The sequence below is a fragment of the Rhinopithecus roxellana genome, chromosome 4 (genome assembly GCF_007565055.1).
Source record: "Rhinopithecus roxellana isolate Shanxi Qingling chromosome 4, ASM756505v1, whole genome shotgun sequence".
NCBI classification, from domain to species: domain Eukaryota; kingdom Metazoa; phylum Chordata; class Mammalia; order Primates; family Cercopithecidae; genus Rhinopithecus; species Rhinopithecus roxellana.
In genome coordinates, this window is record NC_044552.1 from 169,348,057 (window position 1) to 169,371,686 (window position 23,630).

Consider the following 23,630-nt stretch of genomic DNA (forward strand, 5'->3'; position numbering starts at 1 on the left):
TGGCCAATAGCACTCAAACTCAGAACACCTTTTCTGATGACCCCATACTGTGTCCAGAATCTAGCCCAACATAATGTCCCATTTTCCAAGTGTAAATCGCTCAGGTATACTTGCAATATGTTAAAATGTTAAGCCCCTTTCATATTATTTCATGTGGTGGTAGGGGTAGTGGTGGTGGGGTTTCAAACTTAGACATGCAACAGAACCAGCCGGAAAGCTTGTTTAAATGAAGATTGATCAGTCCAGTCTGGATGCTGGGTGGAGTTTTAGATTCAGTAAATCTAAGATGAAGCTCAGAATCTGTCTTTTCATAAGTTCCCAAGTTATACAGATGCTGCTGGTCAGGGACCACAAATGGAAAACCACTGTCTTAATGCAATTGCTTCTGTGCAAGAAAACCAAAACCAAAGCCCAAACAAAAAAGTTCATGCCAATACTAAGTGACAAAAACCAAAAAGCTCTAATAAATTCAAAGGAAATATTTTTCTTCTTTGAATAAATCCAACTGGAAAAGCAGGCCCTCTCTATCCTCCCAGAAGAAAAGGGAAACAGGATTGGAAAGGGAACTTCAAAGCAAAGGGCACTCCCTGGAAAATGTCCCACATCCAAGCCGAGAACAGTAGAAGTGTGCGAAAAGAAAAGTCTTAATCACCCTCTGAAGCAAGAGCAACATTGATTCATAAGATGTGTAAGCATGGCTCTTAAATGTAACACTACATAAGGATTCATCTTGTGAATCATAGGAAGAGGGAAAATATCTGACACATGCCCATTTAAAAACATTTCACAACCATTCTCATCTTGATAAGTCTGTTGAGATGAAGTACTCCAGGTTTAGTTGTAACTTTTTACGTAAAACAGGAAGAAGAGAAGTAATCCCTGACATTCTTACTTTCCTCAAGCATTAAGACTAAAGAAATAAAGAGAAGTAAATTTAGAAATGTAATGTAATTCTTTGGATGGAAATAGTGCCTTTAGGAATAAAATTAGGTTTACTTGACAAAGTTTATCCAGGGAATAGTTTGGGGTTGTTAGTGAGCTTGTAAATTGCCACTGTTACTAAGTGACTTTTAGAATACTTATTGTGAACATCAGTAAGCTTGTGGATGGTTTTTCTTTCTCTCCCTGATATTAATTGAACTAAAAATAAACCAGACGTTTATCCAGAATGATTTACCACATCAATTATAAATGATTTATTTCCAAAATTTCCTCTCAGATTTTTAAATCTTGGATTTTTAAAGATGAATTAACACCTTACTTTGAGAAAAAAGAAATTATTTACCTCTGAAATTCCTGTGCAAGTTAGCCAACAATGATAATGTTTATCCTAAGAGGTGTAAAAGATTTCCGGGGGCGTAAGTTTCCTCTTTAAAAAGGGAAAGTAATTACTAGATTTAGAATAAATTTCCCCAAAGCAGAACCTGGAATTTCCCCCACCCCTTTAAGTTCTTTAAGCCTAAGTTTATTTTTGTTGTTTTTCATTATGGTTAATATAAAATTCAAGACAGTTTTACATATAAACAGCTAAAAATGAAATTTCCCCAAAGTGCATTAAGGGGGTTGATGTTCCTTCTAGGATTTGTGTGTTGTCTATCATTTAATGTCTCTCTCTCTCTCTCTCTCTCTCTCTCTCTCTCTCTCTCTCTCTCTCTCTGTGTGTGTGTGTGTTGCTTATCTGTGTAGTATATATATTTATATGCTTCTATTTGCAAATAATTTGTACCTTGCTTTTTTCATGCGGCACTGTGGAGATTTTTCTATGTTTATTCTTTTCTTTTTTTTTTTGCGACGAAGTCTCGCTCTGTCGCCCAGACTGGGGTGCAGTGGCGCAATCTTGGCTCACTGCAAGCTCCTCCTCCCGGGTTCAGGCCATTCTCTTGCCTCAGCCTCCTGAGTAGCTGGGACTACAGGTGCCCGCCACTGCGCCCAGCTAATTTTTTTTTTTTTTTTTTTTTTTTTTTTGTATTTTTGGTAGAGATGGGGTTTCACCATGTTAGCCAGGATGGTCTCAATCTCCTGATCTCATGATCCACCCGCCTCAGCCTCCCAAAGTGCTGGGATTACAGGCGTCAGCCACCATACCTAGCCTGTTTATTCTATATCAAGATGTGTAGACCTGTATCATTCACTCAATAGTGGGATTTCATAATAGAGACACTAGTTCAGTTTAATATTTGCCCCAGTGATAACTTTAAGCTATTACCAGCATTTTTGCTGCATCAATCAATGCTGCAATCAATGTTCTTATAAACACAACTTCGTGTACATATACAACAGCTTCCTAGATGGCATTGCTGGATCAAAGACTACCTACCTTCAAAATTTTGATTGATTATGCCAAATTATCCTCCATAGGGTTTGTATCAATTTGTCATTCTACCAACTGTGAGAGTTCTATTTTATACATCATCTCTCATACTGGATGTTATTAAATATTATTTCCCAAATTAATAGGTAAAAATGGCATCTGGTATTCTTTAGGTTTATGATTGTTTCTTAGTTAAGTTGAAAGGAAAGTGAAGACTTCATTCTAGTAATAGCAAGAGGAAGAAGGGAATGAGGGCAACAGCAGCATTCACAGAATATTAGGTAAAGTAAAAACTTAGCTGGTGAAATAGAAAGACCTCAAAATACTGTGGCCTAAATAGTAGGTAAGTTTCTCTCTTTCTCTCTCTCTCTCATGAAATGTCTGGCTAGTGTGGGCTGGTGGGGCAGCTCTGTTGCAGGTGATTATTCAGAAACTCATATTTATAGCATTTGCTACTCCTAGGATATGATCCTCTTCTGTATGATAGAAGCTGGGTTCCTGCGTATCTATGCAACCTGTGGGAAGGGGATACTAGGGAGGTTGAGATGTGGTTTCTAGCTAGACGTTTATGCATTCAAAACCCCAAACACTAGATTTTAGCAACTTTTTACAGTGGAAGTGAGAGGTGACAACCTGCTGGCAGCCCTTGCTTGCTCTCTGCGCCTCCTCCGCCTCAGCGCCCACTCTGGCTGCACTTGATGAGCCCTTCAGCCTGCCCCTGCACTGTGGGAGCCCCTCTCTGGGCTGGCCAAGGCCAGAGTTGGCTCCCTCTGCTTGCAGGGAAGTGTGGAGGAAGAGGCATGGGCGGAAACTGATGCTGTGCAAGGCTCTGACAGACCAGGACCAGTTCTGTGTGCGGGCTCAGTGGGCCCACACTCAGAGCAGCCGGCTGGCGCCGCTGGCCCTAGGCAGTGAGGGGCTTAGCACCCAGGCCAGCAGCTGCAGAGGGTGCGCCAGGTCCACCAGCAGTGCCGCCCACTTGTGCCCTGCTCAAATTCTCACTGGGCCATAGCCACCTCCCTGGGGGGCAGGGCTTGGGACCTGCAGCCCACCATGCCAGAGCCCTGCCCTGCCATGGGCTCCCACGTAGCGCAAGCCTCCCTGACAGGCACCACCTCCTGCTCCCCCATGCCCAGTCCCATCCACTGCCAAAGGGCTGAGGAGTGCGGGTGCACAGCGGGAGACTGATGGGCGGCTCCGCCCACAGTCCCAGCTTAGCATGTACTAGGTGAAGCCAGCTGGGCTCCTGAGTAGGGTGGGGACTTGGAGAACTTTTATGTCTAGCTGGAGGACTATATATGCACCAATCAGAACTCTGTGTCTAGCTCTGGGTTTGTGGATGCACCAATTAGCACTCTGTATCTAACTACTCTGGTGGGGACTTGGAGAACTTTTATGTCTAGCTGGAGGATTGTAAATGCACCAGTCAGCACTCTGTGTCTAGCTCAAGGTTTGTAAATGCACCAATCAGCACCCTGTCAAAATGGACCAATCAGCTCTCTGTAAAATGGGCCAATCAACTCTCTGTAAAATGGACCAATCAGCAGGATGTGGGTCTAGCTCTGGGGGTCAGATAAGGGAGTAAAAGCAGATTGCCCCAGCCTGCATCCCCTTCCACACTGTGGAAGCTTTGTTCTTTTGCCCTTCACAGTGAGTCATGTAGCTGCTCACTCTTTGGGGCTGTGCCACCTTTATGAGCTGTAACACTCACCACGAAGGTCTGCATCTTCACTCCTGAAGCCAGCGAGACCATGAACCCACCAGAAGGAAGAAACTCCGGACATGTCCAAACATCAGAAGGAGCAAACTCCAGACACACCATCTTTAAGAACTGTAACACTGCAAGGGTCGGTGGTTTCATCCTTGAAGTCAGTGAGACCAAGAACCCACCAATTCCGGACACAGAAGTGATGCTCCTGACAGCTGCTTCTCAAATGGACGAATGTTGCTTTGCTCCAAAATTCTATATGTATGTCCTGTATGTGCTGGAGGCTTCGTATAGTGTCCCTAGGGATGAGAAAAGAAAAATGTTTGCCAGATGAATAGTTGCTATCCTATTAAGCAAGAGCTATGTTAATTTTCACCAGACCAGATATCACTTTTAGAATAACAGCTAAAATCAGATAAAATTGTTGATAATTCACAGTCATTCTCCAAAGACCATCTAACCATCTTCCCTGGGGTTGATTTGCAGGGTCCTCAAAAACTTCGTAGGTCTAGAAACTGAGTGAGAGGCTATAAGAGGTCATGAAACCCCCCCGTCTCTTTGGCAACTCAAACCAGATTTCTGTTTAGAAAACATACACTTTTTGCAATTATATAGATCAAGTAATACCTCATCAACCACCCATCCACTTTATTACAGGGAACATTGTCATTAGCCACCGCCACAGATTCCTGCAGGTCAAAACACTGATTGCCACCCCATCTCTGTGACTGATTATGGTAATTGCAACCACCTTTTCTCTGAAGGTTAAGAACTACCACATGGCCTTTCCTACCCCAGGATTCCATTATTCTCATTTAAATGAGAGATTTCTTCTCTCATAAACAAGAAATGAAAGATCCTAATACAATGGCAGCATCCCCCACCTTTATTTTCAGTTTGTCAAAGAGCCACTTCAAAACTTTCTGAAGATGCTATTCTCTTTGTGAATTTTCTTATTTGCTTTGATGGAAAGAGTATTAATTTTTTAATGCCTTCACAGAAAAAGGTACAGTGTTCTCTGGATATCTTGATGGACAGACAAGGAAGGTGTATACATTGCATATAATAAATCAGCCTCAAGACTTTAATTCTTTAAGGTCTTGTTTTTTGTTTTTTGGTTTTTTTTCTTCAAATTAGATCAAGAAAGTTCTGGCAGATTAATATCATGAAATGTTGTTTTTCATTAAATCCAGGCTTCAGTAGCCAACAAAGACAACTACTAGAGGTGCTTACAGTTGCCTTGGCTGGCACACTAATTCAAAATACTGGGTAAGTGCATATGTTATCTATTGATGAATTGGCTCAATTCACCATTATATTTTGTCTTCTTCAGTATAACACTCTTAGAAACCATCCCTATACAGTTTATAAGGTTCATGATGATTCAGTTTTAAAAGATCTTTTAAGTCTTATGATATATATTGTCTCTTTATGAAACAGGGTTATCAATTCTATACCTGAGGGCTGCTGAGATATAACTCTAGTTATGGGTACAGAAGCAATGAGAGATAGTGTGTGTGGGCGGGGGGGTGGCTTTTGAGAAGAACTGGCATCCCTTTGTGAGTCAGAAGTGCAGATTAGGTCATTGAAAGGTCTTTCTACACAGGAAGTTTATTTTTCTAATACCAGGAAAGAAAGGTTCCTTCTTTTTGCAAAATAATCTTGAGGTGATTTGGAAAATCAAAGTTTACACATTCAAATGGGTCTATCCTATCCAAATATCCTTATCCCCAGTCTCACAGTGCAACTTCTTAACCAATGCCCTAAACTTATCATAAGTGCTTTGGTAATGATGTACATTTATAAAATGCAGCAATTCTGCTACTTACACAATTATACACTGGGGCCCAGTCTTCAGGCATGTCTGTCCTGCAGTTACGAGATATAAGGGATTCTTTTAAGATTCGTTATAGGAGCTGTCTAGTTCTCCACTAGTGCTTTGTGTTTGAAATTTAAGTTGCTGTGCACTTTGTTTTTTGTGTGTTTGTTTGTTTGTTTGAGCTCCCTGCATAGTCATAAGTAGGTAGCCAGCCCATATTTTTTATAATTACCATTATTGACATAGAAATAAAATGCAACAGGAATTGGATACCTGATCCTCCATCCTATGCCAGTGCTGGCAATAATCCGAGTAATTGTGATACCACAGCAAGCCTTTACCTATCTCCTATTTTCCTTCAGGAAGATAATGCCTTCATCCAACATTTAACAAACCAGCTTCTGAATACCTTATTAAGGAGCTACTTTACGTGGCTATTCCTGGTAGTAAATACTGTATTAGTCAGAATCCCTACAGGCAACGATTCTTCCCAGATGGTTCAAATGCAGAGAATTTAATGAAGGACTACTTATGGATGTGTGTGGGGGGTGAAGGGATAGTGAGGCATCCATGGACTCACACCAGTAAGAAAACATTACTCCAAGGACAGAAAGGTCAGGGAGGAAATGAAGTTACTCAAGCACAGAGGGAGCTAGGATTTTTAAAAATATGGGCCACCTGGTTGAAGCATTAGTTTTGGAGGGATGCGGCTAGTGCTAAATATACCTGCCAACTCATAGAAACAAAAGGGAAGAAATACTCTTACCTCTCTTTTTGGTATTCTCCAATCTCCTGCCAGTGCTTCCAATCGCTGAACTGAACTGGGAACCAATCAACAAGGGAAACCAGGAGATGCAGTCCCTGAAGATCAGCCTCAAGTAAGGCAGGGGAAGAGAATACATAGATCTGTGGAGAAGAGTGGTGATGGTGGGAGCTGCCAATAAAGAACCACCAAAAAGGTAACTATCTCACATGTCATCTCATTTTATCCTTGTACAAATGCTATCAGCATTTCCCTGCATTTTATAAATAAGGAAAGTGAGGGTCAAAGATAAGTTGCTTAGTAAATTGCTTAAGCTCACATAGCTAGTAAATAGCCGTGCCAAAGATGAAGCCAGATCTGTCTAATGTGTATTACAGTCCTTCCTCTGCCACACCATATCGTGACTTAAACATTTAGATCTCAGCATGAAAATGAAAAGAGACTGAAAGTGATAGAGTTGGTATGGGGAGCGAGCACACACAAAACATGCATTTTTGACATTCTTAAAACAATTTTAAATACATGTTCTTAATAGAATTTATAATAATATGAGATTATTTATTTACAAATTTTTTACTTACTTGAACTTAGGGCTCATGAGAACAATGATTTTGTTTTTCTTCTTTACTGCTATATTCCTGATGCTAAGGTCATTGCACAAAATGTAGTAAATTTTCAAAGAATATTTGTTGAATTAAAAACTAAACAAATGAATAAATGAGTGGGTCAGGATATATGCATGTTCCTTTGGAAAACTAGTAGCATAGAATTGTAGCCTGAAACAATAAAATTTTAAATAACTCTTCATACCATTGAGCATTTCCTGAATATTTCTAGGAAAAAAATATATCAAGTTATATAGGCATCTATTTTCTCATTTAAATATGACAATCATAGTTACAGCTATACTAAACACAATCAGTTCTGTCTTTACTGCAAGTTTTGACCTCTATGATAACAAAATAATATATTGACCACAGTAACCTTTTATTTATTTATTTATTTATTTATTTTTTTATTTTTGAGACGGAGTCTCGCTCTGTCACCCAGGCTTGAGTGCAGTGGCCGGATCTCAGCTCACTGCAAGCTCCGCCTCCCGGGTTTACGCCATTCTCCGGCCTCAGCCTCCCGAGTAACTGGGACTACAGGCGGCTGCCACCTCGACTGGCTAGTTTTTTGTATTTTTTAGTAGAGACGGGGTTTCACCATGTTAGCCAGGATGGTCTCGATCTTCTGACCTCGTGATCCGCCCGTCTCGGCCTCCCAAAGTGCTGGGATTACAGGCTTGAGCCACCACGCCCGGCCCACAGTAACCTTTTAAACACTTATTAAGAAAGTTATCTAAAAATTATTTCTCTTCTTTAAGATTAAAGTCACTTGCCCCTTCATCTTTTCCTTATAAAAATATTTCCAGATAAATTACCCTTTTGGGTGCCCTCTTCTGTGAATAGTTCAATTGTTCATTAACTTTCTGAAAATGTTAATACTTGGTAACATAAACTTAATATAGTTCTCCATATGTTTACTGACTTGTCAAGAGCAAAGTGGGGTGATTGCCTTCCTTTTTTAGGAAAATATATCTCTATTAATTAACCTATTTGGGAAATATATCTCTATTAATTAACCTATTTGGGAAATATATCTCTATTAATTAACCTATCAGTAAAACAATTTTCCATTGTAGCCATAGTCCGTTGTTAATTCAAATTGAATATACAGGGAAATAAAAACATTAAGTAATTTTCACAAAAACTACTCTTAAACAAGATTCATTGTGTATAGGTCTACCTGATAGTCTTTTTTTTTTTTTTTGAGACAGAGTCTTGCTCTGTCGCCCAGGCTGGAGTGCAGTGGCCAGATCTCAGCTCACTGCAACCTCCGCCTCCCGGGTTCATGCCATTCTCCTGCCTCAGCCTCCCGAGTAGCTGGGACCACAGGTGCCCGCCACCTCGCCCGGCTAATTTTTTTGTATTTTTAGTAGAGACGGGGTTTCACCGTGTTAGCCAGGATGGTCTCGATCTCCTGACCTCGTGATCCGCCCGTCTCGGCCTCCCAAAGTGCTGGGATTACAGGCTTGAGCCACCGCGCCTGGCTACCTGATAGTCTTAAGACCAAATTTTGAATTTAGCCACTGGACAATTTGCAGAAGTGCACCCATTTGTGTTTTGCCCCCCACTTTATCTGTAGCATGTAGCACAGTAACTCATATACAATAATAAAAGGAATAATAATGTTAAACATTTATGAGTGCTTACTTATTTTCCAGGCACAGAATACGTATCAGATTACTGTTTCAGTCACTAGAGTTGGCTCCTGACTAGTTAGTGAGACTTTATCATCACCAGTTTTGGTGACATATCTTAAATTCCAGGTTTAAGATGATAGTAGGAATTAATTGTGATGAACCCATTCGTTTCCTTGTAATGTCTTTTAAGGCTCACTTGGGACTGAATAGAGACCTCAGATTCTAGTCTATTTGATCTGCATAGACTCACAATGAGTATTATCAGAGCTGTTTCATCCCATTTACTTAGCACTCACTTTTTGTTACATTTTCCTTTTCTAATTTCTAATTTTTTTAGGTAACTTTTTGTATAACTTTCCTTATTCCATGCCTAAACCATGGAATAAGAGTTAGAGAGAATAAAGGAAAATCACTGCAATATCCAAGGATGTACTGGGGTTTGGAAAGTATAATTATGTTTGATGAATACAAGAGAAAGACAAATGTTTCTGAGAATGCTGGCCTATCTGTATGAATGGCTGTGAAATCCTATGTGTTCATTTGTAATTGGCATTATTACATGAGGTTGATAAAATGTGTACAAATCATTTTCTAAAATACAACATTTTCTTAAGTACAACATTTATTTTTAATGTAACCTATTGTATAACATAACACTCGTGGCAAGTCACATCACATTTAATGTGCAGCCTGAGGTGGAGTCCAGAAACAATGGAATATTTTACCTTCCATTCGTCACTATAGATTCAGTAATTTTTCTCAATTCTCCCTCCTGCCATGCGTCTGGTAGTGCGTGACCATGAGTGGAGATTTCTCTATTCCAAGGATGTTGGGTTTGGCCACATGAAGTTTTTGGCCAATGAATATGGAATTCTGAGCCAAGATCTTAAAAGACATCCTAGGTTTTTGCTTGCCTCCTTGGTCTTCTGTGAACCACTGTGAAGAGAACATGACTTGGATAGCTCCTGGTCTAGGGGTATGTGGAGACATACAAAGCCCATTTGTAGTTAATCTGAAGCCTGGGATGAAGCACAGTCAACTCATAGCCTGCAGCAGAACCATCCCAAACAAACCACAGACCTGTAGAAGACGAAATAAACACTTGTGGTTCCAGTGCACTGAACTTTTGAGTGGTTTGTTATGTAGTATCATAGTAGCTATAGCTGATTAATACAGTTACGTTGAATTGGGGGAAATTTTCAGAAGAAAGGATAAGAGCAAACAAAGTTGAAGATGATGTCAGGAAAGGAGCACAAGAGAGAACTCCTCTTTTTAACAGCTAAGAGAGGAATGAAAGTTATTAAAAAGAATCAAAGTTCCTTTTGCCTTCAATTCCTGGCCTCCTCTCAAGCACTGGATTGAATTAATTGTTATCCCCATATTAAAATTTCAGTTTTTAGGGTGCCCACTAATGTGAGTAGTAAATAAAAATATCTGGTAGCAAAGGAACAGTCTAATTTTCTTAACTAAGAATACACTGGTAGATAAAGGTAAGCACAGATGGGCTGTATATTTTAGCCTGCCTGAGTCAGAATTTCCAGTGAAATTCTGTGTGCCTCTTAATTAATAAAATGTGTACAAATCATTTTCTAAATGATTTTAGAAATGGTCCATTTGTAGAGTACAGTATATCTGCTTTTGATATCACAATCATATGTCATGGAAAAGATAATTGGGACTTGGGGAAGAGAAGAAAAGAACAACATTCTTAGGAAAAAAGTTCTGAAACATGATGTGAGTTGAAGCTTCCTTTGAGTATCTCTTTGCTACCATCATATTAGGAGAAGCTGAATGGAAAAACTGATCCATTGTTTTTAAAACTGGGAAATTAGAAAGTTACTCTTCAATGCTTTTATGAATATATAACTAATGAGAAATAAATTCAGTTACATTCTTTAACTGCTACCCCCTCCCCCCACATGAGTGATGTCTCTAATTCAGCATGACCTACTGTCAGCTCAGGAAATTTCCATCCTGAGATTTTCCTAGCAGAGTCAAAATCAGTCACCGTCACAAACAGATAAAAAATGTTTTAAATGAGAGTGCTTGAAACTGCATTTAAATTCTATCTTGAAAAGTTGCAAAGTGCTTGGTTAATAATTTTCCATAGTATCATTTTTAAACTATTTTGGCATGCTCTATAAACAGTACATACGTTTACTGTTCACATAGTTTAAAAAAGGTCTTATATTTCTTGGAACGGAGTATCTTTGAGAAAACAGAAATTCATCCCAGTCCACTGACATTATCCAGCTCATTATGGGTGACAGACAGGTTTGGGTAGACCTTGGCCTGGCAGTAGATTGGAATGAAAGAGGAATTTGGAACAGGTTGGTCTCTCAGGCAAAATAATGGTATGGGTTCCAGGTGGAAGAAACATTGTTTGGGTTTTGGGAAAGCCTCCATCCCTTTTCCCCAGCTGTTTAACAACACATTCTGCAAAGATGTTATTTCTGTACTATTCTAGGCCTACTGTTAAGAGAGTCCCAAGATTCATCCATGTTCCCTTTATTTTTTCCCCTAAATTTTGTAAGGCTGTTTAGGAAAGCTCAGTGAAGAGGCAGAAACAACACATTTAGGAGACAGAGTCATAAAGAAGTAAGGATTCATAATCTGGTCAGTTATTAATTACATAGTGAGTAGACTAAGAAACAAGTAGCAAACTTGTTTCTACTTGTTAAACAAAGTTGAAAGCTTGTTTCAATTTTCTATCACTGGGATAAAGGAAACAAGAAGGAAGAGGAAGGAGTTCATAGACAACTCAAATCACAATTAAAGCAAAAATAGTCCAATGGATTTGATCAAAGCATTTATTTAGGCAATATTAAACATTTGGGAACAAAAGTATGATTCTGTAGGCATCATTAAAAAATGTAAAAATAATATAATTTTAGTTCACAAAGACCTTAAATTTCAAATAAACTTTCATAAATCATGAACAAAAAGATTTTCTGTTAGTCTGACCTGTTTACATTTAATAAATTTATCTTTTGTCAATTATTGGAGTAGGAGCTGTGCAAGGCAAAATTAAAGTCCATGCTCCCTTCCTTTCCTCACTTAATTCCTCCAGTTTCACAGCCAACATAATGGCTTTGTCTGGATTGAGAGCTGACCCTATAATTCATTCTCAGAAGATAGACCTAAGCCAGGATTAGATTAAAGCTGGGACTGACTTCACCTTCTCACCACCTACAGCACCGAGTGCAGGATCCAATATGTAGCAAAGGCTTCATCAATATTTGTTGTACGAAAACATGAACAAGAGACTGTTAGCCAGGAGAGGAGTGTTGATGTTTAACGGGCTCAGTTCTCAACACCTCTCTATTCTGTTTGGCTTATGAACTAACTGAGAAGTAGGACAACAAAGTAAGTCAGATAGAAAACAATATAATTCCCAATGAAGCTAATAAAATAGAATATAGTTTAAATGTATGGGCAAGTGAGCTTCCAAATACTGATCCTCAGAACTAGATAAACTTACCTACCCAGTTACAAAAAGTACCGGACTGCCAAATGCCTTCTCCCCAAAATAAATGGGGATAGAAATAGACTAGTTTATATGTATCTGGTTTCTTTTAGATTTACCCATCAGATTGAATGCTATGTCTTTTTGAAGAGAAATAAATGAAGGAGTAGAGAGAGGCTAAGAACATCACACTGGTGGGATTCCTCCACATAGAAGGCAACATTAAGAATGCTGGAGAGCCATCCCCTCACCTCCCAATAGGGAGGACTGTTACAGTCAATAGTTGAGAGCAGGGAGTACTTTGTTACACAAAGTAGTGTCCTCTGGTTACTTTTAGTTTCAGGCATTAAATCTCTCTCTTGCTCTTTTTTTTTTTTTTTTTTTTTTTTTGGTCGACTTTTGGGTAATTAGGAAAAATCTTAAAAGTTCCCAAATGTGTTGTCTCACTGTTTGTCTTCACCATTAGCATTAATCAGCCCCCAGATAATGAAATTGACTCCAACTTCCAAAATTATCCCTTAAGCATGGAGACAAATTCTGTGTCCACCATTATGGAGGTGTTACCAAATGAGGCCACTAATAAAATTACACATGAATCATGTGAAAAATTCAATGCTAATTTTGAGTATATTAAAACTGTTTGGGGATTTATGAAATATGGTATACTATAGGAAGCTTTTTTGGTTAATTCTGTATATAATAGTATTTTAATACCACAAAACACGCCCAGGAAAATGTTCAAAACAGTCCAATAGGGCCAAATGCGGTAGCTCACGCCTATAATCCCAGCAACTTGGGAGGCCAAAACAGGAGGATTGGTTGAGCCCAGGAGTTCAAGACCAAGACTGGGTGACATAGTGAGACCTTGTCTGTCCAACAAGTAATAATAATAATAATAATAATAATAATAAGAAGAAGAAGAAGAAGAAGAAGAAGAAGAAGAAGAAGAAGAAGAAGAAGAGAAGAAGAAGAAGAAGAAAATAGCTGGGTTTGGTGGTGTGTGCCTGTAGTCCCAGCTACTCAGGAGTCAAGAGGAAAAGGTCCTTGAGCCCAGGATTCAAGGCTACAGAGATAGCACAACTGCCCTCTAACCTGGATGACAGAGTGAGCGTCTGTCTCGAAAACAAAAACAAAAATGTAAATATGGATTTGTATTTGAGTCCCAAGAAAAACAGAACCCCATAAAGATCCAACTTTAACTGATTTTAAGGTAAAAAGTCTTAGAAACTACCAAGCAGCACATGGTTCCCCTCAGAATATAACTGGTCTTGTCAGCCAGAAATTCACCTTTGAACTGTCGAATGGTTTAAAAGTCACCGAGAACATGATCAATATTATTAAATTATACTCAAGAAAAGTTTTATCATATTGCATTTTTTATAGTCAAATTTTTTCTGTTTCCATTTATTTTAAAGCAGCTTAAAGTGTATTTCAAATACTGACAAACGATTGAAAGTTGTCAAACAAATGAGATTATGTAGATATTATGTAGATATACTGAAAGGATTACAAAGTTGTACCTGTCTGGGAAGTCTGGGAAACTTAGAAACTGAATAGGAAAGGTTTAAAAGAGGAAAGCAAAAAAAAAAAAAAAAAAAAAAAAAAAAAAAAAAAAGGAAATAACCCAGGCCTAAATTAAGTTTGCCATGGAATTGTTTTCTTCTTGAATTAAAGCCGAGTCAGTGGACACTTTTAATAAAATTCACATATTTGATAAAAATGTATGACTAATTCTGTCTCTATTTTTAGCTATATTTCTTATGGAAAAAACATTAAAAAAATCATGTAGGTACTTTTTTTGAGTTCATCTACTATGAATTAGTTCTGATTTCATATGGGTTAATTACAAACAGATATTTCTTAATAGTTTAGACCACCTCTTTCTTGAACTCTTTTTCTATGATATTTTCATAAAGAGGGCATAATAGCCTCTTAAGATTTTATATGTCCTTATAAATTTGTAGTATTATATTATCAAATAGCATATAATTTTGTGCAATCTTCCTTTACAAAATAATTTTAAAGAAAGGTTTCATGGAGAATCACATAAATATAAAAATACAGAAAATGATACAGAAATAAAGCTTCTACATTGCTGTGCTTCCTTATCTTTTCAATTTCTTTCAACTCTTGTTTTTCCAACAATCTGCTTATGACTCTTTGTCCAACCTCCCAGTGTGCATTGCCTCAGAAAGCTTCTACTCCAATCCAATGCTTTGCACACACTACATTTTGGATTACATGTTCTCCTCTCACTTGTGGTTCAATCCTAATTTTGTATTTCCTATAACTTTTTTTTCTTTTTGAAGAAGCCATGTAAGTGACTAAAATACAACAGTTTTAAACAAAACTCATTTCTTCTCCCTCAGACTGCCTTTCCATTCTAATGTTGGGCAGCAGCTGGGGCACTACGTCTATCTGCCTCTCAAGCCAGGAACTTTGCAGTCATACTTTTTCCTCCACCTTTCCTCACTTACATCCATTCTTCTCATTACACCCTAGTTTGTCATCAAACCACCAAGGTTTTTTGTAGTGAAGTTTTTTCCCCTATGATATAGTACTCTATTACACCATATTTTCTACAGTGGGATGCACAAAAAGACAGTTTATGGTACAAATATTAATTCCAATCATATAGAGATAATTCTGGGTTACTGTAGTAATTGAACTACAGAAATTTTGGTCTCATTACTCTTTAGGTTGATAAAGTTTGAAGGTAGACATAACCACCTGGTGCCAAAATAACAATCCCAACTATGGATTATTAGCAGCCTAATAAAAATAGAACACTACATATTTCTTTAAGATTTAGGGATATAAAATTATCAATTAATATACCTAAAATATTTGAACCCCTTCCACAGCAAACACTTACTTCTGTATTCCTTAAAAGAACTCTCAAGGTGCTATCACTTCTTCTGGCTTCTGGGACTGCTTATGTAGTTTGGGGGCAGCACAGCTTCTGATACTCTGAGTAACAAGTTATTGGCACCTAAGATTCTTTAACCCTGGTGGTACTGTGACACAAATATGGTGATATTGGCTGTTCACACTCCTTCCTATAACTTCTCGTTCCTTTTCCTGCTTGCTAGTTGATTTAAGAGCCAGCCATCTTATGAGACAGCTTTAAATTCAACCTTGACTAGAAGCAGAGGGATGGATAAAATATAGATTTCAAGACCCTTTCATTCCTAGAAATTTTGCTTATTTATTTCTTAAAAAATTATTTGGTAAGTAAGTGCAGTGATTCTGTGTTGATGGGTGCAAGAAAAATGTCATCGTATTAACTTTTGTCATTACGCAAAGAGAAGATAGCTCTATATTATTTGTATATATATATATCAATTTAGTTTATATATTTGCAGTTTTTCCTTTCCTTTGAATACCATTTCTTTGTTAAATAATATAAAAACTTCACCAAAATTGCAGCAGGTTAATAAACAGAATTGTAATTTAGTTCATTGAAAGATACACGGATGAGTTTAATCAAAATGCATACCTATCTTACTAACTGAACTCGTTAATCAGCTAACAGTGTAGTAATTAGTAGTAATTAGCTATCAGCCTCTTTTTTATGGTCATTTTACTAATTAAAATGTTAGCTTTGATTTGAAGCATAGGAAATATAAATTGAAAATTACTTATTCTAACTACAGATTACAGTGAATTACAGTCACCAATACATTATTGGTTTGTTTGTTAAAATTTCTGTGAGATGACATGTCCGAGTCTTGTGGGTCTTGTGGATATTTCCGTCTTAAAGGTGAATGGATATTTTGCAAGACTTAAAGTAAAATTACATATCAAGTAAGTGTTAGATCAAATGGAAGAATTGACCATACATTTATATGTTACTGCCATACCATTTAAGAAAAATAAAAGGAATGTTTTTATTCAAACCTGTAAATTACTCCTGTCATCTCACTGAATATCTTAAAAGCGTCAAAACAAAACTTCATTTCATTGCAAAGAAGGCCTAAGACATTAAGTTGTATTTGTCTTAAGTAATAAACTTTTCTGTCTCCAACACAATAATGAACAAAGTGGTGAAAAGATGCAATTGAGGGATTGTTGTCCCTCTGTTACTCTGATCAGTGTAATCAACATGTTTATAAACATGTACAGGAAACTGGAAAGAGAATAGAAGGAAAAAACAAGAAAACGTGTTTGTACTGTTCATTCAGGCCCCTATAGCTGTGTGATCCAGGGATTACTATCAGTAGGATTTCCAAGGGCCCTTTTTCCTTATTTATCTGAAAGACTGTTGTCATACAAATAACACTCATGAAGGGAACCCCTAGAGATTGTTTCATTAATCTTTAATGCTTAAGGCAAACCTACATACAAATGCTCATATGAGACAAAGGAATTCTTTTTATGGAGAATTCCACAGCCTCCACGAACACCCCATTCCACTGTTTAACAACGATCATGAAGTTCTGCTTTATTCTATAAAGTTATTCTTTGTCTCGACTTTGTGCTCTGACGAGATTGAGAACATCTGGTCCTCATTCCTAATATAATGACATTTCCTGCTCCAGAGTTCCTCTTTAAATCACCCTCAACCTTCTCTTCTTTAGGCTAAATTCCAGGTCTGCTCACTCTTCTCCAGAGTCATATATGCCAAGCTTTTCGGTATGATTGCCATCCTAATTCGTAAAAAGCCACTGTCCTTTAGCCCAGAACCGGTCCCTTAGCTGAGAGGACCAGAACTTCCCACCTGATTCCTGCTGAGCATTATTACATGACCACCTTCCACATCTCTGTATGCTCATCACCTTCATTTACGTTCTCAAACATGCTCGAGGAAAAGAAACTATTTTATTTCAGGAAGAGACATTTCTTTCCATCAACATGCTTTCCTTCTCTGTCCCAAGGGAAGATTGCTGATCACACTGAGCTTTGGGAGTCAAGTGGCAGACAGCTGTGGCTTCGGCTTCCGGCGGTCACACAACTCCAGAGGGACTGGAAGGTCAAGGGAAGCATGTAGAACCGCAGGCTGTTCACGTGGCTTGGAGGAGGAGATGACCAACCCTTAATAAAACACCGTCTGCCGGACATGCCATTGGGACTGGCATGCTAATTGAAAACAGCAGGCGTGGCTCTGCAGCTCTTTGACTTTAGCACACGGCTTAGCATAACTTTTCCTTCCACAGGAAAGGCAGTCCTCGGCCAGTAAAGCTGTGTTTCCTAAAAAAAAGAAAAAAATCCGAACAAACCACTGCTCTAGTAGAAGATAAAGAAACCTTCCTCTTTATTTTCTTTTTTAGGAAGTTCCATCTTATTTAATTAATTTATGTTATTTTATTTTTTCAACTGGGCCAAAGCTTGACACTGCTGCCCACAAATATTTTTATCAAATTAGGATGGAAACTATCTATTAATCAAATTCATTTTTTTCAAGATTATGAGTGCCCTGTTATTTTTACCACAATTTATTTTTCTTTTTATCTACATCAAAGTAACATGGGCAAATAGTTCAGTAGGTTTGTATTATTTTTATGGAATAGCAATAAAGTGCCTACCTCTCCCAACCCCAGTTTTCTTTCCTGCAAGCAACTACTTTATTCTCTTTTAGCTATTTCCTTTATTACTTACCTCTGTTCCTTTAAATAATATGCTTAGTGTTAGTTTTGTTTTTTAATTTTAAGCAATACATATTGACTTTCTACTATGGAAAATTAACATTTAACTTCTGTCACTCTACCTCTTTCTCATTCATTTTTTGTTTCCCTAGCTTCTCAATATAATTATATCATAATTTTGGTTAAATAGGTGATAAGTATTCACATTATTAAAAATAGCATATATATGTATAATGCTATTTACTAATGAGCTATATAGGATAAATGATTATTCTTCACCATTTGCATAGCATTTTATTTTCCCTAGAATTATAAATTTTTCTCGTTTTTTTCTATCATTTAGTTTTCTATATATTTATTATGAATTCATTTTTAAACTCTCACAAGTTACCTGTATCTCCTTTTTAAATGTTTAAATATCAAGTATTTTAACAGTTCTTTCTTGTGGCTATATTTCTTCTTAAGCCTTTCTTGCATGCTAACTTCTTTGTCTTTAAATTGATATATCATACATGTACCTAGTCTTCTAGAGTTTTTTGATCTGCTGTAATCTGGACTAGTTTCTCTCAAGGCCTGGTCCATAGCTGTCATCATGTTCTTTCCCTTGACCATTATACTGAGAATTCCATTTGCTTCCCTCTTGAGTGGATCCACTGTTTTCTAGATTCTCTCTCCTTTATATGGATTTATTCTCTTATTTTGGTGAAAGACATCTTCTCAATCATTTCTTGAGAAGGTATATGTGAGTGATGTATTATTTTAGATGTTTCAAGTTTGAAAATATCTTCATATTGTCACATTTAATAAATCAATAATTTGGTTGAGTTTAGAATTCTAGATTGGTATTATCGTCACTCAGAATTTTGACAACTTTCCTCCATTGACGTCTAGTTTCTGGTGTTGCTGCTGAGAAGTCGAAAGCCATTCTGATTCTGGATCCTTCTTAAGTAATTTATTTTGTTTTCTTTCTGGATGCATACAGAATCTTCTTTTTATCCATGATGTTCTGAATTCCACAATGGTGTGCTTTGGTGGAGTTCAACATCAGGACTGTGCTGAGCACTTATTGGGCCCTTTCAATTTTGTGATATTATCTTAGATTATTATTATGTGACTTTTTCCTCTCATTTCTCTGTTCTGTCTTTGCTGATATTTTGTTTTCAAATGTTGAAATTCTTGCATCACTATTCTAATTATCAACAATCTCTTTTAAAATTTCTATTTATTTTACCTTTCTACTTCCTGGAGTCTTCCACCCCCATCCTTATTTTTCATTCCTTATACTGGAGTTTAAATTGTAAGAGTAATATATTTTAGTTTCAGAAAAATTATTTTGTTTTTTGGATTCTTTTAAGGTAGAAACCATCTATTCATCCATGTTCTATTTGATACGACCCTATTCTTGTTTCGTAAATGCTGCATTTTCTCATATTGCTAATGGGAGTAATAATTCTCTTATTTTAAACTCTCAAGTCTCTCTATAGACTCTGGATCTTCAATTTGTTTTTATTCTGTCTCCTTTGTAATATTTATGAGTTTTGCGCTAGCAGATTTATTCAAATGTTGACAATCATCAACTGCTCTTAAATAGTAAAGATTATGACACAAATCAATTGATTAGAAACTTAATTCTCCCGTGTGCTTCACTCTTCATGTGTTCTGGCTGAGGTATTTCACTGAGGGAAGCCTGGATATCATTAACGGGACTTTTCTCTTGAGCTGATCAAATTCCCTGGATAATAACTCTACAATCTTATGTTTGGGAGGCAGTAATCTGTTGCTAGTATTCTGGAAATCAAGCAGCAGAAGAAAACTGGGACTTCAACACTGAATATTAAAACTTTCCTTGAATTCTCCCCTTCCCTGTAAAAATTCCTAAATCTCATCATTTCTTAGTATCCCACAGAGCTGTCTACTTTATCTTCTGCAGAGGAAAAACATCCTGTATTAAGGTAAAATGGGAGAAGGGCAGTTACATAGGGTGAGGGAGAGGCTCTAGAAGGTATAACTGTTTCTTAAATTTTCAAACAAGTCTCTTTGCAGCCTTACCTTCAACGCACTTTCACAGATACCTAATGCCATTTTTCCAAGTTGTTTGGGTACTATGGTGTAACTGGTTTCTTCTTAGTTTTCTCAGCTATCGTCTTAAGATTCTGCTTTCTGTCTTATAATGTCAGTTATCACTTATTCAGTTTTTGAGCTTTCTACATTTTATTAATCTTATATCATTTCTAGTCCCCTTTGACTTAGGTTTCATTTAGTAAGCTCTATTTTATTATTTTAGAGAAATTTTGAATGAGTGAAGGAAAATCTGTATGCTCAATATGCCATCTTCAACTGGGAGTCACTTGGTTACCATTCATTCTTTCACTTATTCTTTTAAAAAGTCTAAACCAGTGATATAAATGAGCAGATCACACAGGCCTACTCATACACGAGACATTAGTCCATAGACACTGTTACTATCTATTGCATTACATCTACTTGATTCGCAGATGTATTTTGTCTCTAGTTTTGCAGATATTTTGGCTTGTAATCTGTAATCTCTCACTGTAGACAGAAGTGGCTTTGGATTCCAGCCTTACAATTTACTAGACACTTGACTTTTGACAATTAACTTCATCTCCCTGCATTTCAATCTCTTCATCTCTAAATGGGGATAAAATAATTTTCATGTATGACTATTGCAAGAATAGCTATGTTGTATGCAAAGTTCGTGGGATGCAGCCATTATAATTACTTCATGATTTTTCAGACATTGTTTTTCTAAACTTTTCCTTTCTCAAAAATACCCAAAATGATTAGATAGCTCTGTTTACACTGTTTTGAGCTACAGCTATGACTTTTGATCAAAATCAAATCAATATAAAATGAATATTGATTGTAAGTGATGTATTCTGACTTCAAAAATTTGAGGTAGAAATATATACATTATGGCAGTTGTTTTAGAGTTATTCATCAGAACTTTATTTCTTAGTAATTCACTTCTTTAAAAGCTATGTATTTTTTCAAGGTTTTTACCATAGCTGAACTACATATTTTCTTCTGTAAAATGAGGATAATGCTATCTTCTTCACATGGTTTTGTTGAATGAAATGGGATAATCTGTATAAAGTGCCTAGTACTGTGCTTGGCCTCAAGGATGTGCCCATTAAATAGTATCAGAGAAGAAACCCTGAATAACAGCAATCACATGCTAATATAAGGAAATTTTTTATTCAAATATAGACAGTTATTAAATAACCATCTGTCACATTCAATTCCAGGATAATCTAAGAAGTCTCTCTCGCCGTCACTGGTAAAATTTACTCCTTGAAAAAATACCTCTTTCTAACACAAATGTTTTTGTCTAGAGATATTTAGAAGGATTCAATAATACTTTCAAAATGTAAGATTATTCTTTAATGCAGCAGTGCTACTTCTAGCATTTTAACCTCCTATATAGATATACATGTGTGTATGTGTATATATACTCATATATGTATATTCATATATGCTTATATATAATTAGAAAGTCTGAGAAAACACATCAAATAATTAAACATACATCAAATAGTTATCTCTGGGAACAGGTGAGTAAAGAGTAAAGGGCAACGTTCGCGTTTTATTTTGTCTCTTCATTGCTTGAAGTTTTAGAGAGAGATATTCTCTTTGTATTTTTTCATAATCAGCAAAACATGTAGTTAAATAATAAGGTTTAAAGTTCTTTGTGGAGTCAACTAGAATCTACACAGGCATACTGAATTATATTTAGTACAGAGGGTCCCTGACTTGCAATAGTTCAGTTTATTTTATTTTATTTTATTTTTACTTTAGGGTGGGTTTATCAGGACATGACCCCGTCACAAGTTGAGGAGCATCTGTAATGCAAAGCCCTCTGAAGATTTTGCAGTATTTGAGCATCCTTGTAATTTCTCCTTGCTCATTTATTAAGTATCTCATCGCTGTAGTTCTCTCACTTTCTTCTGTAGTTTCTCTGAACACTTTACTATTGGGGAAAGGACAATGTTGTTTAAATACTATACAGTATTTTAGTCACATTGCACTGTGGTCTGTTGAAGGAATTGAATATCACGTGATTCCAGTTTTAGTTTTTTAGAATAAGACAACAGATGTAGGAGTAATATCTGTATTTTATTGAACTTTATGATAATATGGCAATTAAGCTATTTTAAAAAGGGCTTGGCTCTGCCACTACAGATAGCTAAAAGTTCAGGATAATATGTAATAAAATTTAAAAAATATATAAACTGGTTTCAAGTGAAAGGAAAATTCTAAGTTGGTAAATACAAAAAAAGAGAACTCAAAGCCAGGTCAGGCTGTGGGGGCAGCTGAGACTGTGTAAACCACAGAGGCTATGGACACAGATATCGAATTTAAGGTCTGGGAGATAGGCTATTAATCCCCAGTTGGGAGGAGGAAAAGGTCGTAAATCTGCAAGCTTTGAAGTCTGAGTGGAAAGAAGTCTTCACATTCTTGCTTAAAATTCTACAGTCCCTTACCGTAACAATCAAAATTAAGTCCACATTAGCATGGCTTACAAAACCCTTAATCTGAGAATTTTCTGTGAAATTTCCAGCCTCAGCTCTTTCCATCTGGTGCCTGAAACATATATACTGTCTTAATCAACTGTGTACACAGCCACAAATAGGCTATACACTCTTTCTTTTCCATATGAAAACTTTTTATTATTATTATTATCATACTTTAAGTTCTGGGATACATGTGCTGAATGTGCAGGTTTGTTACACAGGTGTACGTGTGCCTTTGTGGTTTGTTGCACCCATCAACCCATCATGTACATTAGGCATTTCTCCCTAATGCTAACCCTCCCCTAGACCCCCACCCTCCGACAGGCCCCGGCGTGTGATATTCCCCTCCCTGTGTCTATTTGTTCTCACTGTTCAACTCCTACTTTTGAGGGAGAGCATGCACTGTTTGGTTTTCCATTCCTGGGTTAGTTTACTGAGAATGATGGTTTTCAGCTTCATCCATGTCCCTGCAAAGGACATGAACTCATCCTTTTTTATGGCTGCATAGTATTCCATGGTGTATATGTGCCACATTTTCTTTATCTAGTCTATCATTGATGGACATTTGGTTGGTTCCAAGTCTTTGCTATAGTGAACAGTGCCACAATAAACATATGTGTGCATGTATCTTTAGAGTAGAATGATTTATAATCCTTTGAGTATATACCCAGTAATGGGATTGCTGGGTATATTCCTAGATCCTTGAGGAATCACCACACTGTCTTCCACAATGGTTGAACTAATTCACGCTCCCACCAACAGTGTAAAAGCGTTCATATTTCTCCACATCCTCTCCAGCATCTGTTTCCTGACTTTTGAATGATCACCATTCTAACTGGCAGGAGATGGTATCTCATTGTGGTTTTGATTTGCATTTCTCTAATAACCAGTGATGATGAATGAACTTTTTTTCATGTTTGTTGGCCACATAAATATCTTTTTTTGAGAAGTGTCTGTTCATAACCTTCGCCCACTTTTTGATGGAGTGGTTTGTTTTTTTCTTGTAAATTTGTTTAAGTTCCTTGTAGATTCTGGATGTTAGACCTTTGTCAGATGGATAGATTGCAAAAATTTTCTCTCATGCTGTAGGATGCCTGTTCACTATAATGATAGTTTCTTTTGCTGTGCAGAAGTTCTTTAGTTTAATTATATCCCATTTATCAACTTTGGCCTTTGTTGCCATTGCGTTCTGTGTTTAGTC

The 23,630-nt window shown here is 37.0% G+C and overlaps 1 long non-coding RNA gene across 1 annotated transcript in view; it reads left to right on the forward strand.

Annotated features, from left to right (window-relative positions):
- Positions 1–6,651: 6,651 nt before the first annotated feature.
- The window catches only part of LOC115896973, a 49,072-nt gene continuing 32,093 nt past the window's right edge, over positions 6,652–23,630 (forward strand). The window contains exon 1 of the long non-coding RNA XR_004056926.1: positions 6,652–6,797. This is a non-coding gene — a long non-coding RNA (uncharacterized LOC115896973). The remainder of the gene's footprint in view (positions 6,798–23,630) is intronic.